This window comes from Vulpes lagopus, chromosome 4, assembly GCF_018345385.1.
Source record: "Vulpes lagopus strain Blue_001 chromosome 4, ASM1834538v1, whole genome shotgun sequence".
Lineage (NCBI taxonomy): Eukaryota > Metazoa > Chordata > Mammalia > Carnivora > Canidae > Vulpes > Vulpes lagopus.
In genome coordinates, this window is record NC_054827.1 from 130,833,342 (window position 1) to 130,852,368 (window position 19,027).

At 44.1% G+C, this 19,027-nt stretch overlaps 1 protein-coding gene across 1 annotated transcript in view; it reads left to right on the forward strand.

Moving 5' to 3' along the window:
* Positions 1-19,027, forward strand: part of STK32B (serine/threonine kinase 32B) — a 399,034-nt gene that overhangs the window by 117,688 nt on the left and 262,319 nt on the right. The gene's annotated exons all lie outside the window — the stretch shown is intronic.

The window sequence follows — 19,027 nt, forward strand, 5'->3', positions numbered from 1 at the left end:
ACTGGGTGATGGACATGAAGGAGGGCACGTGATGTGATGAGTACTGGGTGTTATATGCAACTGACGAATTATTGAAAACTACATCTGAAACTAATGATACACTATATGTTGGCTAATTGAATTTAAATAAAGAAAAAAAGATTCCACAGATAAGTGATATGATGCAGTATTTGTCTTCCTCTGTCTGGCTTATCTCACTAAACATAATGCCCTCAAGATCCATCCATATTGTCACAGTGGCAGGATTTCCTTCTTTCTCATGGCTGAGTGATACTCCATTACACACACACACACACACACACACACACACGCGCACACGTCTTCTTTATCCATTCATCATTAATGGACACGTAGTTGTTTCCATATTATGGCTATTGTAAATAATGCTGCAATCAAAATGGGAATGTAAACCATGAGAGATTCGTAACTTTGGGAAACTAACAAAGGGTTGCGGAAAGGGTAGGTGGGTGTCGGGATGGGGAAACTGGGTGACAGGCACTGAGGAGGGCACTTGATGGGATGAGCACTGGGTGTTATAGTATATGTTGGCAAATCAAATTTAAATTTAAAAAATGTAAAAAAAACAAAAAAAATGGGAATGCAGATACCTTTCTGACACTAATAATTGACAAAGGAGCCAAGAACGCTTAATAGAGAAAGGATAGTTTCTTCAACAAATGGTGTTGGGAAAATTGGATAATCACATGCAGAAAAGTTTGGTTGGGCCTCTATCTTACACTACTCATAAAAATTAACTTGAAATGGATTAAAGGCTTCTACATAAGACTTGATACTGTAAAACTATTAGAGGAAAACGGGGAAAAATCTCCTTGACATGGATTTTGGAAATGATTTTTTGGATATGACACCAAAAACAAAAGCAAAAATCAAGAAGCCTAACTAAATCAAACTGAAAAACTTCTGCACAGCAAAAGAAACAATCAAATGAAAAGGCAACCTAGAAAATGGGAGAATATATTTGCAAATCATATATCACCTAAGGGGTTAATATCCAAAGTACATAAGGAACTCCTATAACTCAGTAACAACAACAAAATCCTATTAAATGGACAAAGGAACTAAATAGTCAATTTTCTGAATAAGACATCCAGGTGGACAGCAAATTCATGAAAAGATGCTCAGCTAATCATCAGAAAATTGCAAGTTAAAAGCACAATGAGATATTACTCACTCATGTTAGAGTGATTATCATGACCACAAGAAATAACAAGTGTTGGTGAAGATGTGGAGAAAAGAGAATACTTGTGCACTGTTGGTGGGAAAGTAAGTTGGTTCAACCACTATGGAAAACAGTATGGTGGTTCCTAAAAAATTAAAAATAGAAGTACTATATGATTTAGCAATCCCACTTCTGGATAAATATCCAAAGGAAATGAAAAACATTTCATATATGTAGGATATATATATATATATATATATATATATATCAGTCCTTTGTCAGATATGAGACTATTTACTGGAATATGGTTTGCCTATTACTTTTACTAGTGGCGTGTTTTGAGTCAGGGAGTTTTAAACTTTGATGAAGTCTAATTTATTAAATGCTTTAGCTTATAAGGTTATTGCTTTATGTGACTTGTATGAGAAAACTTAGCTCAAGGAAACATATTCAAGTCATGAAGACATTTTACTATGTTTACTTTCTGAAAGCTTTATAGCTTTAGCTTATAGAGTTAGTTTATGATTCATTTTGAATTAAATTTTTGTGTATGTGTGAGGTAAGTGTTGAGATTCATTTTTTTTGTATATGGATGTACATTTCATGAAAAGACTTTCCTTTGTTCACTGGATTACTTTGGTGACTTCTTATAAAATCAGATACTTTGCATAAATTGGAGGCCTACTTTTGGGCTCTTTATTTTGTTCATTTGACCTACTTGTTGATCTTTTTTTTTTTTTTTAAGATTTTATTTATTTATTCATGAGAGACAGAGAGAGAGAGAGGCAGAGACACAGGCAGAAAGAGAAGCAGGCTCCGCGCAGGGAGCCCAGTGTGGGACTCGATCCTGAGTTTCAGGGTCACGCCCTGGGCCAAAGGCAGACGCTCAATCCCTGAGCCACCCAGGCGTCTCTACTTGTTGATCTTTATGCAAGTCTTAATTACTATAGGTATATAGTCAGTCTTGAAACAAGATAGTATAAATTCTCCAAATTTATTCTTTTTCCAGATTATTTTGAATATTCTAGGTATTTCAATTTTCATAAATATTTTGAAATTATAAACTTCTCCAAACTACTGGTGGGATTATAATTGGGATTATGTTAAATCTAGTAAGAATTTGCTGTGTTGGACAATAATTGATATTTTAACAGTATCAAGGTTTCTAACCCATGAACATGGTATATGTCTTTATTTCTACTTACCTCTATTTATTATTAATCTTTATTTTCCTTTAGCAATATTTTGTAATTTTGTGGGTAGGTGCTTTCATTTTTTGTATTAAAATTTTCCTTGAATATGTCATGAGGATTTTTTGGACACTATTTTAATGGAATTGTTTTTAATTTAATTTTTAGTAGTTTGCTGCAACATATAAAAATACAATTAATTTTTATATCTTAATCTTCTACCCTGAAATTTTGGTAACTAAATTCTTAGTTGTAATAGTTGTTTTGTAGTTTCCTGGAGATTTTCAGTGTCAATATTTACATTTTAAAAAATACAATTCTTTAGCTATAAATTTCCCTCTAAGTACCACTTTAGCTATATCACACAAAATTTGAAATACTATAATTTTTCTTTTTAAAAATTTATTTATTCATGAGAGACACAGAGAAAGAGCCAGAGACATAGGCAGAGGGAGAAGCAGGCTCTCTGTGGGGAGCCCAATGTGGGACTCGATCCTAGGACCCTGGGATCACAATCTGAGGCCAAAGGCAGACACTCAACCACTGAGCCACCTATATTTTCATTACTATTTAGTTTATAATATTTTCTAATTTCTCTTGTGATTTCTTTTTTGACTCATGAATTATTTAGGCATGCATTCTTTAATTTCCAAACATTTGGGGGTTTTTCTTTTCTTATTGTTTTTATTGTAATTTATTCAATTGTGGTCCAAGAACATACTCTGTATAATTTTAATCCATTTACATTATTGAGACTCACTTTATGCCTAGTTTGTGGCTTATATTAGAATATACCTTGCCTACTTGAAGGAAGCATGTATTTTTAAAGTCATTAGGTTTATATTAAATAAATATCAAGATGACTAATGTTATTCAGATCTTTTATATTTTTACTGATTTTTAAAATCCAGTTATTTTATCCATTTCTGAGACAGTTGTGTAAAATCTCCAAGTTTCATTGTGAGGATATCTCTCCTTCCTTTAGTTTTGTCGATTTTGCTTCTTATACTTCGAATGTTTTCTTAGACACATACACATGTATGATTGTTATGTCCTTATGATGAATTGACCCCATTATCATTGTGAAATGTTCTTCTCTATCCCTGATAATAATACCTAATATTCACTTTGAAGCTTTTTTTCTCTGAGATTAAAATAGCCATTCTATCATATTGATAGTGTTTTCATGACATACTTTATTCCATGCATTTACTTTAATTCTGTCTGTGGTTTTTACATTTCACTAGTATGTAGTTAGGTCTTTTTAAAAATCTTGAAATCTTTTATTTAGTTGGAGTGTATGGTTCATTGATAGTAAATGTAATTATTGTTATGATTTATTTTGGTCTGCCATGACTTTCTTTGTTTTCTGCTTCTCTCTTACTTTCTGCTTCTCTTTTCCTATATTATTTTGGATTAATTGAATGTTTAGAATCCCTATTTATTTATTGATCTTAGAGCTTTACTTTCTTATGTTTTAAAATTATTGCTCTAGGGATTAGAATATAAATCCTTAATTTAATTTACAGTATCCTTAGAGTTAATCTTCAAGGTCATATTTTCCTGGTTATTTATGTGTTGAGTCATTTGAGGTTGCATCCTGGACATTGTGAATGCTATGTGGTAGAGACTTTGAATTCTATTGTGTTTCTTAGAAAATAGGTTTTTAACAAGCAGTTAACTTGGTTAGACTTACAATGAAACTCTTGCCTCTTGGGAAGCCACACAAATCTCAGTCCACTCATTTTTTTTTCTTCACTAGACTGTTTACAGCCTGCCCCCATATAAGGATCTTTAGGGGTCAGCGAGACGTTTGGACAGAGCTCATGTGCCACATCTGAGGGTCCCTTTCTCTGGATTTCTCTGAAGAGGAGTTGTGGCTGAGAGAATTTAGGAGTTTTGCCTATAATCTCATGGATAGTGGCTGAACTTCCATAGCAACAACACACATTTAAAAATCCTAATGAAACTTTGTTTTTTATCATCCTAATGCTAAACATTTGATAGCTTAAGGAAAATGGAAGCATCTCTTTCAATCCACAGCACAATTGGCACCACATAGAAGCATATCATTTTATCCTTCACATCACTAATAATTTGGTCCAGAATTCCCTGCACTCTTTTGTGGCACCCTACCAAATCTGTACATATCATGACTTCTGAATTGGTTATATCCTATCATCTTCCTTGAAAGGTTTTTTTTTTTTAAGATTTTTATTTATTTATTTGATAGAGAGCACAAGTGGGGGTGGGGGATAGGTAGAAGAAGAAGGAGAAGCAGACTGCCTGCTGAGGAGCTCAACAAGGGACTCGATCCCAGGACCCTGAGATCATGCTGAGCCTAAGGCAGACACTTACCTGACTGGACCACCCAGGTGCCCCCTTGAAAGTTTTGTCTACATTTTCTGCTACACCTATGCTGCTGTTTGCCTGCTGGCTTGGCTCTCAGAACAGGCAGTCCAGGGTATAAATGTGTTAAAACTATTGTGATCCTAGATCTTTTTAAAAATGCAGACTTTCTAGAGACTCAACTTTTAAGTCATTCTTGGGTTGTAGCAGTTTCTCGATGACATCCAGATTCATGTAGAATATACACAAACATCCAGTATTCAGGATGAGGTTAGTTTACTTTCAGGCAATAGAACCTAGCTTTGTTCTGGTCAAAATACCAAATAATTACTGCCTTTCATGGTAAATGCAGATGAAGTCTGTGTGACTATTATTAACTTCAAGGTGGAGGTGGACCGGCACAGGATGATGAAAACCACCCTCCTGATAATGAATGGATATTTTGGCTTTGCTTCCTGCCTTTGGCAGGTTCGATATCTGGCATTTAGCAAGAGTTTTTAAGCAAGACATTTCATTGTTAAACTATGTCAGTAGCCTTGATTATCAGGAAAGAGCACATGTGAATGCACAGAAATCTCATTTTACTTTCATGCTGGGAGAACTTGTGCTTCCCCAATACAGTAGTAACAGCTGTGGGCGATCCATTGATTTTTAGCAAGAATTTACTGATATATTTTTTAATAACCCTTTCTTCTATGAGTGAGTTTTCTGGCAGTTATACGCCAACAGATTAGTTTCCGTCTATCCAGTGGAAACACTTTAGGTCTGGGAGTCAGGCTGACTCTGATCTGTGGTTCTTGGGATTCTTAGGAAAGTAAATTAAACACTCTGAAACTTCGTTTTCTCATCTGTGAAATGGAAAGAGAACAGAGAACCAGAGGGAACGTAAGGGCTGCAGTTTTTACTTTCCAGCATGCTTTGCAGTTGTCTGTTATCATAACATCCCTTTTTTTAGAGAACAGCCTCCCACTCCACATGCACCCAGGACCCCTCCGCTCACTCTCTGAGCCAGCCACATGGACCAAATTCAGCTAGACTGGTGCTTGCTCTTGAGAGTGGCATTATGACTGAAGCCCAGCCATTCGGAATCTTCCCACGGAAGCAGTGGTGAAAGACTTGTTCTTTTCCCTTCATGAAAGACATGATGTAAAAAAACAGGTCTGCATGTTGGTGGCCATTTTCCAAAGCAACTGGTAAAGATTACGATCTGTTTGTTTTGTTTTGTTTTTAAGATTTTATTTATTTTGGGGAGAGAGAGAGAGGGAGCAGAGGGAAGGGCAGAGGGAGACAGAGGGAGAGAATCTCCAGCAAGCTCTGTGATGAGCACAGAGCCCAACACAGGGCTCAATCCCAGGACCTTGACATCATAACCTGAGCCGAAACTAAGAGTCAGACCAACCAACTGCACCATCCAGGCACTCCAGGCAAAGGTCTATGCCCACCCTGTCTCCGTAAAGAAACAAACAGATGTAAGAGGTGGGTGGAGAATACAGGGTCTAGACTAGAGTGAGCAACCATAGTTCCTGAGAGCAAAATTCAAGGAATTATCACTCCCAGGGTCCTCCAAGTACAAAGTACTGAGCTGCGCTTGCTTCCTGTACTTTGTATTTTAGACTCTTTGCTTGCCTCACCCTAGATGGCCCTGCTGCTTACTGACTGAGCTTGAGTTCTTTCAGGAACTCATATAGAAGCGCAAGCATCTGGGATCGCTGGGTGGCTCAGTGGTTTGGTGCCTGCCTTTGGCCTAAGGCATGATCCTGGAGTCCCGGGATCGAGTCCCACATTGGGGTCCTGAATGGAGCCTACTTCTCCCTCTGCCTGTTTCTCTGCTTCTTTCTCTCTGTGTGTGTGTGTCTCTCATGAATAAATAAATAAAATCTTAAAAAATAAAGAAGTGCAAGCAGCTTATGAGGAGGTGAACCCAGAAAACCCTTGCCAGAGAAGGGGAGTGAGCATAGAAAGGAAGGCAGCCAGTGATGGAGCCCCTCCCAACTGTGGTGCCTGGACTCACCTCCCTGTGGGACTTCTGGGAGACAGTGCAGAGTGAGTGTGCCTGGGGGCCTCTGAGCTTAGAGAAGCTGATGCTTTTATACACAGTTCCCCCTTCTTCACTGGTGGAGGGCTGCTCCAAGCTACATTATGCCCTGTACTTCTGGCTTGTCCTGTATAGGGTGGAAAAAGACCCCCAGAAGAGTCACAAAGGCTCATAATGAGCTGCCTGCAGTGTGTGAAGGTGAATGAGAGGGGACACAGGCAGGTACCACCAGTACCACCATCACTGTGTCCTTCCAGTCTTCTGGGCTCTCCACTGTCTTGACCAGCTACGGAAACTGACATCCTGTTTTGCTTACGTGAGATCCTGTTGGGTTCCCAACATTTGCAGCCTACAGAGTCCTGACCAGTCAGAAACTCACAGTCATTGTCCTGGGAACCAGACCCTTTTTATCATCCTGTCCGAACAGCCCAGTGTGCTGGATGTTATTATCTCCCTCTTAACACATAAGATGAATCAGAGGCCCAGAGAGGATACCACTGTCTCACACAGCCTGTCTTGTTTCCACAAGTCCCTCCCAAATACAGAAGTTAGATTGAAACCAGCTTTCATCCCATGCATATCAGCAGGAAACCATAATATAGGGACCAGGAGGAGAATCCCCATCAGCATCCAACAACACTGAATGTTTGATTTGGGAAGCAGCAGAGCATAGAAGAAAGAGCATGGGCTCTTGAGATGGAGAGGTCTGGGCTCAGATTCTGGCCTTGGTACTTCTGGCCATGTGCACTTAAACCCACCACAAAGCTTCTGCAAACCTCGGCTCTTTTGAAAAGAAGGTCCGTAGTGTTCTTAAAGGTTTACTGTGAAAATAAAGGGGCAGAGACCGTGCAGCTCCCAGAGCCATACCTGGCATCTGGCTGGCATTTTCAAATGCCGTTTCTGTCTTCTTGAAACCAGTGTGGCTGGGATTTTCCTGCATGACCTGGTGGGTTCTGGGAAGTTTGGGGTAGTCACCTGAAGGAACCTGGAGGGAAGAAGACCTGGTTCTCTTAGCTTCACCTGGACCCCTCACAGCACATCTGGCTGAGGGGTGGTCTGCCTTCACCATCAGACTCATACTCCTGCAAGGTTAGGACATTTCATACTCACTACCCATCCCATCAGCACCAGGCTCAGTGCTCAGCACATGGTAAAGACCCAGTAAATGCCACCTAGAGAATGGATGAGAGAGAGGAGAGAGAGCCTGTCCATGTGGAAGCTGGTTGTGTGATAAAGCATAAATATGATCGTGTGGTTGCTGCCTCAGATGCCCAGCAGCTGCCCTACCACTCAGAACAAACACCGGTCTCTCCATGCCAGCCTGCAGGTCCCCACAATCTGGCTCACAGGTTTTTTTTGATGCCCTTCTCCACTCTTCCCTCTTCCTGCTCATTCCACTCAATCCTTCTCATCTTCTAACATGCTGAGCTTAACTCCGATTCAGAGTCTGTATGCTTACTGCCCCCTCAGGTTTGACTGCTCTCTCCTGGTCTCTGCAAGCCTCACTCATTCCATACAGATCTCTGCTTAAGTGTCCCTCCTCACCATCTGCCTAAGTGTCCCCTCCCCCTCCCTCTTCTGAAATATACCCTCCCCCCTTCCTTTGCTTAAGTGTCCCCTCCCTCAGGGTCTTCCCTGAACACCCACCCCACTTGACCACCCACCCCCAAGTGCTCCATATCCCCTACCTATTGTAGTCCCCTTGCTTCAGAGCACCTGTTGCCACCTGGAATTCCATTATGTGTTTATTCATGAGTTCTCTTGGTTATTGGTCTCATGTACCAGAATATGGGCTTTGTGAGGACAGCAGTATTTCCTCATTGTTCACTGTTGTATCCCTAAGCAGTATACATACAGATGCCTACTACACAGTATATTTACAGATATATATATATGTACACATATATACAAAAAGCACATACATACTATGCAATGAACTAAGCAGGCACATAGAGATACACAGAGACACTAAGCAGTGTATGTGTGTATATATACTATATACCAATATATATATGCACACACAGGTACATGCATATAAACACACACGCCCAGTAAGCAGTATATGTACATATGTGTGCATGTATGTATAGATACATATGCATATATATACACACACATAAAGTATATGTATATGTACACATATATAGATATATGCCCTATAAGCAGTATCTATATACTGCTTTTATATATATAGTATATACCTTATATAATATATAATATTAGTATATGTATTATGCCATATGATATACTAATAATATACTTTATGCTATAATTGGTATAATTATGTATAATGTATAGTATTAAAACATGATATACAGCAATATATATGGTATATAGATACACACGTTTATGTATATACATATATATGTATACCCATCAAGCAGCATACACACATACATACACATGTGCACATACATATATACACACCCACCAAGCAGTGTGTATTACCTATTCATGTGTGTGTATAAAGCTATACATATATGCTATGTTTATGTATATGATACATATGTATGCATATATGAGTGAATGAGGAATTTGGCAATTAACTAGTCAGCCGATGAAGCTGGCTGGCTATTTCTGTGTCTCTGGGTTGGGGTCCTGAAGTGCACCTCTGTCTCCCCTGCCACAGATTCATGTCTCACAATTGGCCCTCCAGCTATCTCGGTCCCTGGGTCCTCCTGCAGCCTTCCTCTCGGCCCTCCACATGCACCCCTTGACCATTCAGTGGTGGGGCAAGTCCAAGCTTTCTTCTGTGCCGGCAGAGAGTGCAGGGTGAAGTGTTCCACTCTGAGTTAACTTTGAAGTCAATAGGGCATAATTATTTTCAAGGAAGGGAGAGGAACCTTTGGCAGAACCTTCTGAGCAGCTTGCTTCCAAAGTGTCTTTCTTAGATTGGCCATTGCGCCTGCAGCTTAAAGAGCTGCAGGGTTGAAGCAAAATAAACAGAAGTTAATTAAAATTCATGGACTAGCCAGAGGCAGTCTGCACACAAAATAGCAGAGAGTGGCACAGAGTTATATGATAATAACTCTTTATGTCCCTCGAAGGAAGATTCTGGATAAGGCTGAGCTGGACTTGCACAAATGATCATCCCAGACTCCACACAGCCTTACTATGCAGTGATGATCACTTCCATGCCCAAGCATGTTATTAGTTGTCTCATTCCACATTCCAGACTTTCATCTGCATGTAAATTTGTGGCATAAAAAAAGTATATTTGATTAATAGCAGACTAACTGATTGAGTGACCAGAGTGTAATAAATCCGTTCTGGAAAGAAATGGAGATTAGAGTTTCTATGTATGTTTATAAGTTTGAATGTTTAGAAGCTTTGACTTGGTGTGTGGTTTCTTGTTTTTTTTTGTTTGTTTGTTTTGTTTTGTTTTTTAGTGTTTTAGGGTTTTTTTTTTTTTCCTTTTATCTTTTAAAGTGTTAGGTCTCCAAGATGATAGTAGCACTGTGGAACACACGGCAGGAATCAAACAGGAAATGTTGATGGCAACTGCTCTGTCCCGGCATCATTCTAGGTGCTTGTGATGGTGTGATGAACAAGTTGGACAAGGTCCCTGAGGCCACAGAGACTAACACACAAACATTAAACAAACACAATGACATAGTGATGATAATTGCTCTGCAGAATATGTACAGAGCAGCAATCTGGGAGGATAAGACTGATTTTCTTGGAGGAGAGGGCTTAGGGAAGGTCTGAGAAGGAGATATTTAAGCTAAGACCCTATTGCTGAGAGGAAGACAGACCATGTGACGATCTGGGGAAAAAAGAACATCATGGGCAAAAGGGACACCAGATGCAAAGGTCCTGTGGCAGGGGCAGTTAGCAGTGTAACAGCAGATGTGTGTCAGATGCTCAGCTAGCACCATGTCTGCTGCAGTGGGGGCTTGGAATACGTGGTTGGTGTCTTTAGGGAAATGCAAAAGTTTTTCAGTTTATGGCCCCAGGCTTAGAGAGATGCAGCTCCAGAGTCTGGCAGAGCTGAATTGGAATTCTGGCTCAAGCAGGTGACTCTGGGCAAGTCGCCTAACTTCCTGTGCCTGTGAGCTGTTCCTCTTACGTAAGAATTGTTTTAGAATCCTTAAACATGATGCTTTTACTAGAGGCCTTTATTGTTTGCACAGACATCTTTTATAGAAGATAGAATCCATTTCTCTTTAATGAAATATTTATTCATTTCATATTAATTAGGTTGTGCTTGGCTTGAGGCATACTTTGGAGGAATTTGCTGGCTCCTAGGGATCGCTTTATTAAGAGCTAAATATCACAGAAAATGCAGGCTCACTCGTGAACGGCTTTCAGGCATCAACCAGAGCAAATGACCCATTACTGACCAATCTGACAGACCTCACTGATCTCCTGCATTTTCTAGTGTCCTCCCATAGTGATGTCTCATTCTGTCCTCGGGATGAGCATTCTCAGGCTTTCTCATGCTTATGGAGTGGTTCTAACTTGCTTCACCCAAAAGGACACATTTCCAGCATCAGGGGCCTCAGAAGCACCACGGCTGGTCCTGTGGCACTTGTTCCCTTGACCTTTTTTGGCATTTCCTGACCCAGTGGGCTCCCCTGTGACTCGGGGAATAGGAGGGATCAGTGTATATGTAAACAGTGGCATTAATTCTTTTTTATAGAACACAGGATTAGCTTTTGGAACTGCCTCCAAAGCTTTCCTCTACTCTGCTGTCAGAAAGAACTCCCCTCATCCGCAAACCCCAGTTTTTCGAATTGCTTGTTTATTCTGTCTTTTATTCATTCAGTCACAATTATACACCTAGATCCACTTAATAAGTAAAGATTACTTATTTATTTGACAGCGAGAGAGAGCATGAGAGAGAGAGAGTGAGAGAGAGAGAGAAAGCAAGCAGAGGGAGCGGCAGAGGGGGGAAGGAGAAGCAGACTCCCCGCCAAGCAAGGAGCCTGATGTGGGACTCGATCCCAGGACCCTGAGATCATGACCTGAGTTGAAAGCAGATCCTTCATCGATTGAGCCTCCCAGGTGCCCTGCCCTTTCTTTCACCTACATCCACTTTGAAAACCCTCCAGTAGCACCTTCAAAGACACATCCAGAGTAATGTTTGACCACATATCCGGACACCGTGTCCCAGCCCAGCTGATACATAGAATTACCTCTCATGACAATTATGAAATTGTTCCTGGAATCTTTCTTTCTTGGGGCACTTCTACACACCCCTATGACGTTCTCTGTTCTTACCTTCATAACACATATGAAGGATGATCATAATCACAGTAGTAAATCATGTGGAAAGCGCTTAACCATGCAACCTTCATGACCACCCATTAAGATAAGGGCACTCCTATCCACATTTCAGATGAGCAAGTTGAGAAAGCTGCTAACACATGCTAATGTGCACCAATGCATGTTCATTTCTTTACACTCCCAGAGGGGCTATGGTGATGCAACTTCTCTCTCTGCCCTACACCTCTATTCTCATGAAATCAACTCCTGATGACTGAGAAATAGTCTCTTCCAGAATGTCTTTCCCTAATCCCATAACCTGGTTAGGATTCCTTTTCTGGGTCCTTTAGACTCATGGGCTCACCTCCCCCCATAGCACTGCCTTTTTCTAAATAATTATCCATTCATTCCTTCAGCCAGCCACACCCTATCAATCAGGTGCCTGCCACATGCCAGGCACCATTCTGGTTCCTGAGGACGGAGCCGGGAACAAAAGAGGAAGAAATCCCTATCATCATTGAGTTTACGTTACAGAGGGGAGACCCACAATGGATAAACAGATAAACCAAGAAGCATGTTCAGTGACAGGAGCTCCTCAGATGGTAGAGGAAATGCGGATGGAGGAGGGGCTTGCTCTCTCACGTGGAGAGGTCAGGAATGCTGACCTGATAAGATGACTAATGAGCAGAGCCTGGAGGAGGTGAGGGCCCAAGACTGGGACACTTGGGGAAGGATATGGGTAATGCAGGAAAAGCAGAGAGGCCAGAGTGGGAAGTGAGCAGGGAGGCCAGATGTGCATGGAGGGGAGGTAGGGCCAGGCCATGAGGGCCCCGTGGCTAATGGTGAACAGCTCTGGCTTTTATTCTTGAATATTGTCTGCTTATCCCATTTAACTCAAGTTCGTGTTTTGGCAGTGCCATGTCTTCTTAACTAATGTGGCAGCAGGCCCATGGCAGGCACTTAATAACTGTTTCCTGAGTAAAATATTCATCCAGATGTGTATTTTTCTTGAGGCTGACTTTTGATTACTCCAATGAGGCCACCATTGGTCAGAGGCCACATGGGCCTTTGGTGCTTTGAAAAGTGACTGCATAGTTTGTGTATCAGATGAGAATGTTCTCAGCAGCAAGAAATGGAAAGTCTGTCTTATGGTGATTTAAACAAAGGGGGGTTATTTTTCTCACATAACAAGAGATCTGAAAGTAGGTGACTCCATGATAACAGATTCAGTATCTCTGAAATGCCTTTGGCCTCATGGTTACAAGGGGCTGCTGCAGCCCCAGACATTACATATGTGTTCCAGATAGAAAGGACAAGAAAAATGGTGAAGGGGAGAAATTGGGGCCATCTGTAGCTATTCCCTGTTATCCAGAAAGCAAGACTTCCTAGAAGCTTCCAGCAGACTAATATCTTATTGGCCAGAACTGTGGCATCCGTTGGCTGCAAGTGAGTACTTAATGGATCACGCTGCCTCCTTGAAGAAAATTGTCATCCCATTGTAGAGGAAGGAGGGGGAGGATGCATATTATGTAGTTCAGAGTCATTGTCTGCTGAAGCCAGTCTTCCTGTCGCAGAGGATATTTGAACAATGGCATCCAGCATGATCGCTCTTTTTAGTGAACCTATTTCATCCTGATTTTTTTTCTTGCTTGTCTCCACATTGGTTGTTTCCCAGAATCTCACTCCTGCAACCATAACCAGTGTGCTTTAATGCACACCGTGATGGTATATTCACTCAACAGCCTTTGCTAAGTTCACGGGAAGCTGGGGCAGTTGAGCAGCGGAGCGATGAGCTGAGTCCAGTCAACGGCGGGGGGCGGGGGGAGGTTCCAGGGGGGGCTCATGGAAGGACCGGTGCCAGCCTTTGCACCTGCCTAGCTCTGCGTTCCCAGCTCGGCTCTGACCTCTGATTCTGGGGTCCCCTGAATCCCAGAGGCTGGCTTGCCTGAGCTATCAGGTGGAGGTTAGAGTGCTGACTGTCAAGGTCATTGAAGATGCAGTGGACAGGGACTTTCCTGGAGCCCAGCAAAGGGATTCTCAATCAGCCTGCACATCAGACTTTCCGGGGAAGCTTTTAAAAACCAAAAAAATCCCAGGGCCTCCCAGACCTCTGGCTGTGCTGCAGAACCCAGATCTCCAGCACTCTGAATGTGACGTGAGGCTGGAGACCCCCGGACGCCGGGGCTGTGGAGGCTTTCAAAATGCATTGGCTCCCTTCTCAACTCCTACATGGAGATGTCTGCTTGACATGCGCCTTCCTTCTCGCAAGTCACCTGAAATCCACGCTAGCTATAATTTATTTATCTGTCCCAGTAAATTGTGATTCATAATGACAACATCAGTTCCTAATTGAATTAGAATAATGAATGTTAATTGGGTGTTTGCCTTTTGGCAGCTTGGGCGGCTTTGGCCAAAATGCTCACACTCTGCCTCTTTAACTGTGGCATTTCTCATGGAAATCTGTGCTGTGCTGTGAAGGAGCTTGGTACCACTGGGGACCCGTCTCTTGTCTTTTGAAGTTGGAGATTCCCAGGACCTGGGCGGCCAGTCTGCTGGAGGAGAGTACTTACTTGGCACCTGCCAGGAGCTCCTGAAGTTTCAGCAGATTCCCTCCATCACAATGTTGCCATGGGATTTGGAGCTGGGAGGAACAGAAGCCCTTCCTCTTATACTGTCAATAGGGTGGCACTAAGGATGCTGACCTGCTTGCAGCCACACAGGGCATGGTGGGCATGTTGTAAATGAAATCCAGCTCTTTTCTGGACTCTACCTCAGGCCTGGGGATCAGTGTCAGGGAGGCCTTGTGATCAGGAGGCGGTGATGCCTGCAGGGAGTGAGGCCAGGGGAGGCCTGCAAGAGGGTATTCTAAGCAGAGGGAACAGAATATGCTCCTGCCAGGCATCCAGGGCTAAGGTGACAAATTCACATGTCTGAGCCCTGAAAATTTGGGGTTTGATAGGGACCCAGGCAGTATGGCCCCTGCCTTCATGATACTTGGGTTCTGACCATTAGACAATAAACAGGGATTTATAATCCAGTGCATGAAGAAGTGCAAGATTCATAATCCGGCATGTGAAGCAGCACAGGATTCATAATCCAGTGTGTGAAGCAGCTTGATAAAAATAGGGCTCTGGGAGCCCGTTGGGAAGGGTCTAGATATCGACTTAAAGAATAAGGGAAGCTTCCTAAAGAAAGCAATCAATGGCCACAGAGTTAGTGAGTGAGGGGGTGGGGAAGGAGGCAAGAAGTGTAGAAGGCGGTATGGTGTATTTGTGTGTGTGCATGTGTGTTTGTATATGTGCATCGTGTGTGTGTGCTCTCTGGTGTGTGCGTATGCGTGTGTGTGGTGTGTGTGTGTGGTGTGTGTGCACAGACACATGCGTGTCAGAGGTAACATAGGCAAGGAGGGCTTGGAATGCCAAGATACAAACCTTGAATGAAGGGTCCCATTTTCTGAGTCTCATTTTTCTGAACTAGGCAAAGGGACACCTGCCGAGACCACAGCAGAGATGGGACCGTCCAGTTAGGAAGCTCTCACCATGAAATGCTCCCGTATGAAATGTCAAGCATTAAACTCTAACCAACAGACATTGCTCTGCTCACAGAGACTCAGATGGAGAGAACACAGGCCATGGGATTGGGCTAGAATGTGGGGTCCTGGGAGGCATGGATGTTGGGAGCTGAGCGCACTCAATGCCTCCTCCTCCTCCAGGGCTCCGGGGTTGGATTCCAGGCATGTCTGTCCATCTCCCACCAGCCCATGTTTATGGGGTGCCTGGGTGGCCCACACGTTGGGCTGGGTTCCATGGAGAGCTGACCGTACTAGACCTGGGAGGGTCCATCCTCACCCCCAAGTGTGAGAGAGTGAGGATCACAGGGGCCCTTGGCCAAGCCGCTCAGCCACAGGTGGATGGCCATGCGGAACATGGACTGCCTGTTTGGCCTCCTTGGGTTGCCATAACTAAGAATCACAGGGGGTGTGGCTTAGAACAGAAGTTTATGTCCCAGCTCTGAAGGCTTGAGGGAGGATCCATGTGTGTGCCTCTCTCCTGGGGGGGTTGCGAACGATCCTCAGTGTTCCTCGGTCTGTAGACGTGTCATCTCTCCAAGCTCTCCCTGCATGGTCACATCACCCTCTCCTCTATGACTTCTCACTTCTTTTCTCTTATTATGAAGACACTGGTTGGATTTTGAGCCCACTGTCATCTCAAGATTCTTGATTATATCTGCAAAGGTCCTTTATCCTGATAAGGTCACGTTCCCAGGCTCTGGGGGTTAGGAAATGGACACCTCTTGTTGAGAGAACAGCTGCTCAACCAGGAACAAAGCCTGCCTACCCCTCCCCTGCCCTTCCCCTTCTCTCTGGTTTTGTTTATTCCGTTCCCTGTGCCTCAGCCACCTGCCTGAGAGAAAGCCTGGGGGTTGCTTCCAAGTGTCCCTACTTCCATGGTTCTGCAATGTGAGGGGCACCAGCCAACCACCCGAGCAGCAATCATTGCCTGGACCAGCCCAGACCCCTCCCCACAGCACCCCTGCCCTTCCTTTAGGTGAATCCTCTACGATGATTATGATGAAGGTCTGGTTATCATAGTAATAGCTGCCATTTGCGGAAGGCCTCTGTCCCAGGAACATTATATGTGCATAATGTCATGGAAGTAAAGAAGACTAGCCTCCGTGCGGCACCATAGCACACCTTCAGAGGCATCCCCTCTGAGGCCCACACAACAGTTCTTGGAGGAAGAACATATCACTCCAGTTTTACTGATGAGCAGACAGGCTCAGAGAGGGTGGATGACTTACCCATGGTCACACAGCCAAGAGCTGGATTATAAGCCCTGGTCAGAATGTCTCTGGAGCCCAGACTTTCTGCATGTCTTTGCTCTCCCAGCAGATGTTCACCTCTACCCAGGGCATTAGATTTACCTTACGTCTCTGTTTCAGCCTCCATCTCCTGGTCAGGTTGATTCAGTTGTTGCTATGAACCTTGCTTGGCCAATGAGGAAGGGAGGCCAGACATAGGTGAGTAGGTCCCACTTTTGGTCAGCAGAAGGACCAAGAGCAGAGCCCAGCTCTCCTGGCCCTAGGTCCAGCCTCCTGTTCTGTGTTCTTGAGAAACATGGAGAACCTCTAAGATTCCTTAAAAAAATAGACCCAAGCCCTCAGTTTACCCAGGATGGAGTCAAGGTGCAGCCACACTCATTTCATCAGTGTCAGGCTGCCAAGGCCCCATCCCTTAACACACACCCCCCCTTATTTGCTTGTGAAACCAAACTTTCAAGCTGCCCCCAACATCCTGTGCCAACTGCCCTTCCCTGCTTTGCCCTGCTAAGTCACACTGCCGAGCTCCATCCAAATCCCCAGCTCTCTTTGAAAGCTGGAATTCTAATTGCACTTTGAAGAGCCTTTTGCAGTCCCTCCCGTCTCTGTCTCTGGGCTGCATTGAGTGCCACATTCCCCCAACCCAGGAGGTGAGAGCCACCTCTTGGCACCTTTGCCTGCTATAACGAGGAGGGTCATGGAGGTCTTTAACCACCGGGCCACAGAACTGGGCCTTTGCACGGATGTGAACTAGTCACAGCCTGTGCTTCTGTAGCTGATGCGCTCAGCTGGACTTCAGGGCTCCCGGCCTCTGCTGAATATCTCTTCTGAGAAGTCACAAGAGAAGTAAGAGGGATGGGAAACCCTCCCCACTGTGTGTCTGCCTGCAGGTGTGGGTCTCAGGGACTTGGGTCCAGGCTTCTGGAAGTCTCTGCTGGGATGCCACGAAGCCAGGGTCCCCTGGCTGCTTTTGTACAACACATCTTTGCCTCCAGGTGTTTTAAATTTTCAAGTTCACTGGAAAGGAAGTTCCATGGGCCTTCAGTCTCATCCCAGTGATTTTACTGCCTGCAAGAACATCGTTCTGGAGGGTGCATGAAATGTGCTATTTAAGACCTTAAGATTCAGGATGTTTATCACCCCCTGATATACTGGGCACTTCTGCTTCCTCAGTCTCATGTAATCATTGTAGATCCTCACCCCCTACCCCTGCCCTGCCACCTCCAGTGGTTCAGGGTGGGCCTGGCTGACTCAGTTCAGACAGAGCCAGAGACTGGGGCTCGGGAGGCAGAACCGGAGCCTTTGCCCATTGTTTTGTATCTGCCTCCATCATATTCACGGTGTGTCGGAGCTAAAAGGAGTCCAGTTTCCAGCAGAGGAGCCACGTGGCACGCCGGAGAAAATCCGAGCTCCTGAGCCGAGTGCCTAGGCCCGTGGTCTCATCCCTGGCTCCCACCTCAAGTGCACTGTTCTCAGGGAGGAAGCCTGTTGATGGAAAGTGCCTGCTGGGGAGGCAGGGTATGGGTTTGAGTCCAGAGACGTGAGGAGGGTCTACACCTTCCTGGGCCTCTCTCCCTTTATCTGACAAGCGAGGATCATAATAATAGCTAGCTGTACTGGGCTGAATAGTGTCACCCAAAATTCATGTCCTCCTGGAACCTCTGAATGGAGCTTATTTGGAAGAGGTCTTTGCAGACATAATTCATTAGGATGGACTCTGAATCCAATGCTGGTGTTCTTAAGAAGGAGATGAAATTTGGGCACAGATGCAGACACACAGAAGAGAGAAGGCCACAAGACGGCAAAGGCCGGATGGAAGCCCATGGATGTCAGAGATGCCCAGGGGTGCTGGCTGCCACCAGAAGCCGGAAGAGGCAAGGAAGGACCCTCCCGTACAGCCTCAGGGGAGAGCTGCTGACACTTTGACTTTGCACCTCCAGCTTCTAGAACTGAGAGACAATAGGTGTCTGTTGTAAGCTGCCCAGTGTGTGGTTCTGTGTCAAGGTGACCCAGGAAGTAAGGCCTGTACCTCATCCAGTGTTCGGAAAGACTGGCTAATGCAGCCCTCCTTAGGGGTTCCCCCTGCACCACACTCCTTGCTGCGTGTCCTCGGGCCGCAGGTGCTCCTCTGTACCCCTCCATTTCCCTGAAAGTCTCTTCCTTTCCCATCGTTCCATTCTTGTGCTGGCGCTCTGGCAGGGAACCCTCCGTGATAGCCTCCTCCCACCTACCGCTGCTGCCCGGACA